Source organism: Hordeum vulgare, chromosome 6H, assembly GCF_904849725.1.
Source record: "Hordeum vulgare subsp. vulgare chromosome 6H, MorexV3_pseudomolecules_assembly, whole genome shotgun sequence".
Classification (NCBI taxonomy): Eukaryota; Viridiplantae; Streptophyta; class Magnoliopsida; order Poales; family Poaceae; genus Hordeum; species Hordeum vulgare.
The window spans coordinates 365,811,353-365,820,494 of NC_058523.1; positions in this window are offsets into that span (position 1 = coordinate 365,811,353).

Genomic DNA, 9,142 nt, shown 5'->3' on the forward strand with positions numbered 1-9,142 from the left:
TATAAAATGCCTATGCATAGGAAGTATGTTAGACTTAAATGTGATTTCGACATGCTATATTATGCTCTCTTTGAGCTTCAATTCTTGTCTTCCGTGAGAGCATCATTAAAATTATTTATGGCAAGCTAGGGGCGTTAAACAATAACGCTTGTTGGGAGGCAACCCAAATTTAGTTTTATGTTTTTGATTTTTTGCTTCTGTTTTTGAGTGTTTCACACATTATTAACTCTGTAATAATTTTGTTTTCTTGTTTTAATTAGTGTTTGAGCCAAGTAAGACCTTTGGGATGTTCTACGCAGTTTGCAAGTTGATTTTGCTGAAAAACAAAAACTTTCGCTCTCAGTCCAGGAATTTTATGAATTCACTAGAACGTGATTTTAATCTCAATGTTTTACAAAAGATTAATTTATAAATTTACGAGATCGTTCAAGTTTTTCTGAATTTTCGGAGTTACACAAGTATTCGCAGTAAACAAATTGCTACATATTGTTCTGTTTTTTACAGATTATGTTTCCGTTGTGTTGTTTGCTTGTTTCGATGAATCTATGGGTTGTATCGGGGGGTATGAACCATGAAGAAGTTGGAATACAGTAAATATTACATAAATATAAATAAATAATGAGTTCACCAAAGTACCTAAAGTGGTGATTTATTTTTCTTGTACTAACGGATCTCATGAGTTTTCTGTTGAGTTTTATGTTGTGAAGTTTTCAAGTTTTGGGTAAACATTCGATGGACTATGGAATAAGGAGTGGCAAGATCCTAAGATTGGGGATGCCTAAGGCCCCCCATGTCATATTCAAGGATAACAATGAGCGTAAGCTTGGGGATGCCCCGGAAGGTATCCCCTCTTTCGTCTTCAATCCATCGGTAAATTTACTTGAGGCTATATTTTTATTCACCACATGATATGTGTTTTGCTTGGAGCGTCTTGTCTGATATGAGTCTTTACTTTTTAGTTTGCCAAAATCATCCTTTTATGCACACATTAGAATACTCTTTGTGCATCACTTATATCTTTTGAGCTAGGCAATGTTGCTCTAGTACTTCACTTATAACATTTGGAGCACGACGATGTTCTGTTTTATAGAAATTATTAAAATCTCGTACCTCACTTATATTGTTTTGAGAGTTCTTTAAACAACATGGTAATTGGTTTAGGTTATGAATTTACTCCTAATATAATAGGCATCCAAGACGGATAAATAAAAACTTTCATATTTAGTGCAATGAATATGATGACAAGTTTGATTCCTTGCATATAGTTTTGAGATGTGAAGATGGTAATATGAGAGTCATGCTAGTAAGTAATTCTGAATTAGAAGAAATATTTGTGTTAAAGCTTGTGATCCCCATGGAATGCACGTATGGTAAACCGTTATATGATGAAGTCATAGCATGATTTGTTTAATGATTGGCAACCTTTGTGTGGAGCTCGGGCTCGCACGATGGCTAACTCCTACCAACCCTTCCCCTAGGAGCATGCGTCTAATACTTTGCTTCGATAACTAATAGGCTTTTGCAATAAGTATGTGAGTTCTTTATGACTAATGTTGAGTTCATGGATTATACAAACTCTCACCCTTCCACCTTTGCTAGCCTCTATAGTACCGCGCAATTTTTGCCGGTACATTAAACCCACCTTCCTCAAAACAGCCACCATATATTTTCCTCAAAACAACCACCATATCTACCTACTATGGCATTTCGATAGACATTCCAAGTTATATTGCCGTGCAATACCACCGTCCCATTTTTACGATACACACCATCACTTCCATATTGCTTATAGAGTCATATTTTGTGTAATCTTTGAGTTGTAAGTAAATAAAAGTGTGATGATTTTTCAATATTAGAGCATTTTCCCATGTGAGAAAATGATGATGGAAGCTATGATTCCCTCACAAGTCGGGACGAGTCTCCTGACTTCACAAAAAAATAAGAGAGGCCAGCGAAGCCTATAAAAAATAAAAGATGCCAAAGAAGCCCACCTAACAAAAAAGAGAAAAATGAGAGAAAGAGAGAAAGGACAATGTTACTATCTTTTTCCACACTTGTGCTCCAAAGTAGCACCATGTTCTTCACAGATAGTCTCCTGTTTTTTCACTTTCGTATAACTAGTGGAATTACATCTTATGCACAACCACTTAGTTTCCTTTTTTAGTTTCATACACTTATAGCTCTAGTGCATTTGTTGCATGTCAATCCCTACTCACTCACATACAGTTAGGTAGGATTCCACATCAAAAGTTCTGTTTTTATCATTTACCTACTCGAGGACGAGCAGGAATTAAGCTTGGGGATGCTTGATACATCTCCAACATATCTATAATTTTTTATTGTTCCATGCTATTATATTATCTGTTTTGGATGTTTTATATGCATTAATATTTTGTTTTATATTATTTTTCGGACTAACCTATTAATCTAGAGCCTAGTGCCATTTTATCTTTTTTTCCACATTTTTGAGTATTGTGGATAGGGAATATTGAACTGGGTCCAAACGGAATAAAATCCACCCACCAGACTTGGAGTAGGAGGCATGGCATGTGACGGGAGGCCACAAGCCTATAGGGCGCGCCATGGGGGGTGGTCGCGCCCCTGGCTTGTGGGCCCCCTACATGTATCCTAACCCTATTCTTTGGCTTGTAAGTTCCCAAATATTCCCGTATAGCCAAAAAGAGCCACAACAAAACTTTTACGCTGCCTGGAGCCTCTGTTCCCGTGAGATCCAATCTGGGAGGCTTTTTCAGTAATCTGCCGGAGAGGGAATTGATCACGGAGGGCATCTACATCAACTCCATTGCCCCTCTGATGAACCGTGAGTAGTTCATGAAAGACCTATTATTCAATAGCTAGTAGCTAGATGGCTTCTTCTCTCTCTTTGATCTTCAATACCATGTTCTTCATGATCTTCATGGATATTGATTCAACGTAATACTCTTTTCCAGTGTGTTTGTCGAGATCCGATGAATTGTGAGTTTATGTTCAGATTATCTATGAATATTCTTTGAGTCTCTTCTGAATTCTTATATACATGATTTCATATCTGAGGAAGTCTCTTCGAATTATTGGTTTGGTTTCGCCAACTAGATTGGTAATTCTTGCAATGAGAGAAGTGCTCAGTTTTGGGTTAAATCTTACGGTGTCCTCACCCATTGACAATGTAGGGGTAGAGAGCCACATATTTTATTGTTTCCATCGAGGATAAACAATGGGGTTTTCATGATATTGCTTAAATTTCTCCCTCTACATCATGTTATCTTACTTAATACTCTAGAGCAGGTAGGAGTCGATCGATGTGTGGTCTTATAGTACTAGATGCAAAATCGTTTCGGTCTACTTGACACGGACGTGATGCCTACATGCATAGTCATTGCCTTGGATATCTTCATAATTATTCGCTTTTGTATCAATTGCTCGACAATAATTTTTTCACCCACCGTATTATTTTACTTTATGAGAGAAGCCTCTAGTGAAACCTATTGCCCCCAGGTCTATTTTCCATATTATACTTTCAGATTTATAAACCAAAAACACCAAAAATGCTTTGCTGCAATTTATTTACTTTTGTTTCCGCAATCTTTATATCTACTATGAGATGTCGTCCTTACAAATAACTCTGGAGGGATTGACAAGCCCTTTATGGCGTTGGGTGCAAGTGTTTGATTCTTCGTGTAGGTACTACGATTTGGACCTTGCTTGTTCCTCCTGCTGGATTGATACCTTGGTTCTCAACAAACGGAAGGAAATAATTACTACTTTGATGCATCACCCTTTCCTCTTCAAGGAAAACCAATGCAAGCTCAAGAGGAAGCAGAGCGTCAAGACCCTAAACTTGGGGATTCCCGAGGGACCCCCAAGATTATATACAAGGAAGACTCAAGCGTCTATACTTGGGGATTCCTCGGAAGGCATCCCCTCTTTCGTCTTCAATACTATCGGTGACACCGTGATATGAGAGGATTGAAAGGGATACAAAATCTCAAGCTTGGGTATGCCCAAGGCTCCCCATGTACATATTAAAAGAAGTATCAAGTATCTAAGCTTGGGGATGTACACATCCCGCCTCTCTTCGTCAACAATTATATGTTAGCTAGAGTTGATCCTAAGTTTTCATTCATTGACACGTGCTAGTCTTGGAACATTTTTTGTGTTTATAATTACCTTTTATTTTAAGCACCAAGCTGGTATAAGATAGTCCTTGGTTGAATTATAGAATGGTTCGTGTGCTTCACTGATATGATCTTGGATATTGATATCTCTATATTCATTGAAGAAGGCTCTATGAACTTCACTTATATCTTTTTCAGAGTAGTTTCATGATTACTCTAGTGCTTCACTAATATCTTAAGAGAAACTTTTGAATGAAGTGAATGTCATAAAATTTGAAATTATATATGCTTAATAAGGGATGAGCGCGACATAAGGGATGTCATCGCCTAGCCCACAGGCCATCACGTAGACCGCCTTTTGTCGGGATTAGCCTGAGCTCATGTCCCCCTTCGAATTGCCGCACTGTGGCCACCCTTTCTCGCTCATGTTTTCGGGGAAGAGGACCAAGGCACTACAAGAGGGGTAGTATCACTTTGATGTAAGGGTATCGAGCCATATTCTCTCCCCCACACCTCGTGTCTTCAGGGCTCAAGCTCTCCCTTGTAATCCAATACACACAGGAGTAGGGTATTACACTACACGGTGACCAGAACATGTGAAGCTCGTGCGTCCACGTGGTTTTTGGTGACACGGAGTGAGCTCGCCGCCGATCTTGTTGTGTTTGTCCTCGTGTTGTAGGTTGCCAAGCCAAGCCCCCAGTGTTATAACCTTGTTCTTTGGGGAAACTTTGGGACGCAGATCTTGAACTCCGACATTTGGTGTGCCCGGTAGGGGGCTTGCCATCTTTTCTTTTCGACCTTGATGACAACATCGATATGGATGAAGATGTCGATCATTAGGAACAACATGTGCGTCGAGCTGCTGCTAGGATCCCCATGGTGCTGCCCAAGGTGCCCCATCCCAGTGCCCTTGCGCCACAACCGAGCCCTTCGGGGAGCGGGTGACCTCGTCCTATCAGCCGTCGGTAAATGAGCAGGCGCGAGGCGCTCGACCACCATCTCTTTGCTCGCCCGTCTCGACCCTTTGGCTCCGCGTGACGTGCTGCTCATGGAGCAGGAGCTCCTGCGCTATCTCCCCACCAATGAAGGTTACGACACCTGGCTCAAGTGCAGCACCAAGCTTGTCGATGCCGCGCGCTATCCTCCAAGTCACGGTGGTCATGCACTCTCCCGCTACCTGCTCGCTTCGACGCGCACTTCGACCAGGACGAGCATGATGCACCTCGTTCTCCCCCTCCGGATCGCACTACTAGGGAAAAGCCTAGTAGTAGCGCGGTTCCATGGGCTATCAATAGCGCGGGCACCGCCCTACAGATATGGCGCTATAGCCAACGTTTAGTAGTAGCACGCTTCGGCCGAGCTACCGCTATAGAAACTTACTTTCTTATACGTGATCACATTAGGGCAATGTCTCAGTGAGGAAAGGATGATGCAGACAATAATTCCCCCACAAGTCAGGATGAGACTCCGGATGGCAAATAAAATAAAAAGAAGAGAAAAAAAGAAAGAAAAAAGAGATTTTTTTGAAATAAATAAGAGAAAAGAGAGAAGAGATAGTGCTACTACCTATTTTCATACTTGTGCCTCAAAGTGGCACCATGTTCTTCATATAGAGAGTCTCATGTTTTATCACTTCCATATGCGAGTGGGATTTTTTCATTATAGAACTTGGCTTGAATATTCCGCTCAAGGTCTTCCTCAAATGCCTGAGGTATTCATGAGCATGCAAGTTGGATGCACATCCACTTAGCTTTAGTTGAGATTTCATACACTTATAGCTCTAGTGCACCCGTGGCATGGCAATCACTACTCCTCGCATTGATATATATTGATGGAACTCTCCGTAGCCCGTTGATATGCCTTGGTGATGCAACACTTTCTTCTCCACTTTTACCCCTTTGAAACGTACCACCATATTCTATTCCACCTTTATGCTATATAATCATGGTTCACGCTCATGGGAACCTCTCATGAAAGCAAGCATAAGGTGGGTAAACAAAATTATTGTTGGAAAATTGATAAAAAAGCACATAGTGATGTGATATTCATGGCAATAATCATCTGTATGTAGGCATCATGTCCATAGATAAATAGGCCGACTCCTGCCTGCACATACTACTATTGCTCCACCCATCGATCGATATCCAGCATGCATCTATAGTATCTTCTATCTATTATCTATTAAAGAAAAATACGGATCAAAAATAGAGAAATTCGCTAGAAAATCCCACAATAATCAGAAACATTTGACCATCACTTAAACGCATGTTAAAAAACAACCAATAAATTTTGATTAAATCTCTTTGAAATTTAAAGTTGTGATAAATTACCCACCTATGCCGTTAGTAAAAACAATCATCAAATTTGATTGCCATGATACACGTCTCCTTCTTTCCCATCTGAGAAAAGGAGATATTGGTGATTGTCAGAAAAAGGAGATCATGCTTCTCCCAAAAAAGGAGATCGTGCCTTCCTTTTCTATGATCCATGTCTCCTTCCTTCCCACCTAAAAAAATGGAGATCCTAGCTCGAAAAACGGAGATCCTCCTTTCCTTTCCTTCCGCTATCACGGCTGAAGGTGGTGGCGTTATACATCAGGGTAAATTCCACGGGCCTGGTGGCGGTATCTATGTGAGCATGGAGGCAACGTCAACTCCTGCACCCCTATTCAACGATGATAAACAAGGCCTCGGTCTCAATCTGCATGATGCAAGTACAAGAGATGATTCATGTCTTAAGGCGCTTGTCATTCAAGGCAGCTTAACTCAGAAATTTAGAAACCTACGACGGCCACAAGCCACCTCTACCCGCACATCATGATAACCGCCGATGGGATCCCGTCACTACATGTGAATTGTGTTGGAAAACTGACTGGCCACGGCCGACGCGGCACGCGCGTCGATAGCGTGGCTGGCGCTTCTTCTCATTATACTTCTATATAAACAGAGGACAGAATATTATTGTAGCAAAGACTTGATTGATTAATAAAGCTTTGTGTTCTTTGAATCCGTGTTCGACTACTTCGACTACTTCGTCTACGATGCCCGCTCTCGTTCCGCAATCTTGAACCGGAGTCGTCGGCAGGAGTTGCGAAACACGTATCAGCACGATTCGCTTCACCAACTCTGCATCGAGCCTGCGTCAAGCCTGCATCAAACAGGCTATCATCGATCGTATGGAGGTATAAATCTAATCACCCTCTTCGCAAAAATGGATTCCCCTCGTTATCACGGTTCCGTTTTTGCGATTAGTTTACTTTTTCGGATTTAATCTACCTACGATATGCATTTCTCTCCCATGAACTAGCTGACGAACACGTCGCCGACCAATGTCGATGTTCATGGATTACGAGAGATTTGTTGACTACACTTAGGGAGACGGTGATGAAAAGTACTCCAGATGAGCACGACACCACTGCGACGTACCGGATGTACGCGCGTCGTGACGTCCGGCTGACGCACGTTTATGTTTTCTTTTTTTCCTTGGAATGCTACAGTAGCTGTCATCGTCGTACATCCGCAGTTGCGCCCTGCTGGCCCCTGCTGGCCATGCCCCGTGGCCGCGCAGTGCCGCACTCCTGTGGCTGCTGGCCACGCCATGTCGTGCCCTGGTGGCTGCTGGCCGTGCTCCGTGGCCGCGCCGTACCGCGCCCCGGTGGCTGCTGGCCGCGCCCCGTGCCTACATGGCCGCACCGCCACGCCTCGTGGCCGCGCCGTGCCGCGGCGGCTGCACCGTGCCGCGCCCCTCGGCCGTGTCGTGCGCCGCCCGCCGTCTGGCATGCCAGAGCGCTGTTGGTGCAGCCGAGTTCCTGCACCTAGCTCTCTCTATCTCTCAGCTGGAGGTAGAAGAAGGACGGAAGAAGAAGCAGCAGGGAGACGCAGCAGTTTTTCTTCCCAGCGCACAAACGCTGCCGCCGCACGTACGGCCTATATTCCCTCGAGCAACAAACTCGATGCCCCATCATTACAACGACGTTGCAGCGCATATATACTTGGGCCAGCGCTTGGCCACGACCTGCACGCCTCTACCCACTTCCGCGTTTCGTTCGGCCCGCTCTGGACGCGCCCGCGACGCGCTCCTCGCGCGCACACCGCGCCGAGCCCTCCACGAACTACCGCATGCGCTCCGCCTAGATCGCCAACGGCCTGGTCTACACACACACGCACGGTGCACACTCTCGCCTGCACCCGACGCACACACATACTCGGGTGTTTTCCCCGGCTCACACCCGACGCGTCCAGCGTGCACGCACACGCTCGCGCCGAGCCCAGCCGCGGCTTATTCCTAACATTCACCCCCTAAGCCGAGGCTCACAGGAGTGCAGGGCCGTCGACATCGTCAACGGCGTTCGCCAGCAGTGCTTGCTCCGCCGCCGCTGCCTCCTTCCTTGGCCTGGTGCAGTCGCGCTTGAAGTGTCCCCTCTGCCCGCAGTTGTAGCAGCGTCCACGCCGTACTCTTCCGCCGCCCGACGCCTCGCTCCGCTGGTCGTTGTCGTCGTCGCGAGCACCGCGTCGCCCTCGCTCCCGTGCACGCCACTGCTCCATGGTGAGCATGAGATGTTCACCGCCACGCTCGCCGCCGTCCTGTCCCCGACGCTGGACTCGCTACTCGAACGCACGCAGCTGTCTGACCGCCTCGTCGAACGCCATGGTCACCGTGTGACAGAACTGTTCGATGCCGGCGACGACGGGGAAGAGACGATCCGGCACGGTGTCTAGTAGTTTTTTCACCAGCGCCTCGTCGTCCAGTGTCTCCGCGAGACTCGCGTAGCGCGTCGCCATCCCGGCAAGCCTTCCAGCGTACACCTCCAGGGTTTTGCCGTCCGCCATCTTCACGCGATCGAAATCTCCTCGCAGCGTCGCCAGCCTCGCCGCGCGCACCCGATCGGCGCCGACGAACCTCACCTTCAGGGAGTCCCATACCTCCCTGGTGGTGAGCTTCGTCGCCACCTGCAGCAGTACATCCTCCGGCAGTGCCCCGAGGAGCAGTGCCGGCGCCGCCTTGTCCTTCCGCGCCTCCACCGCTGC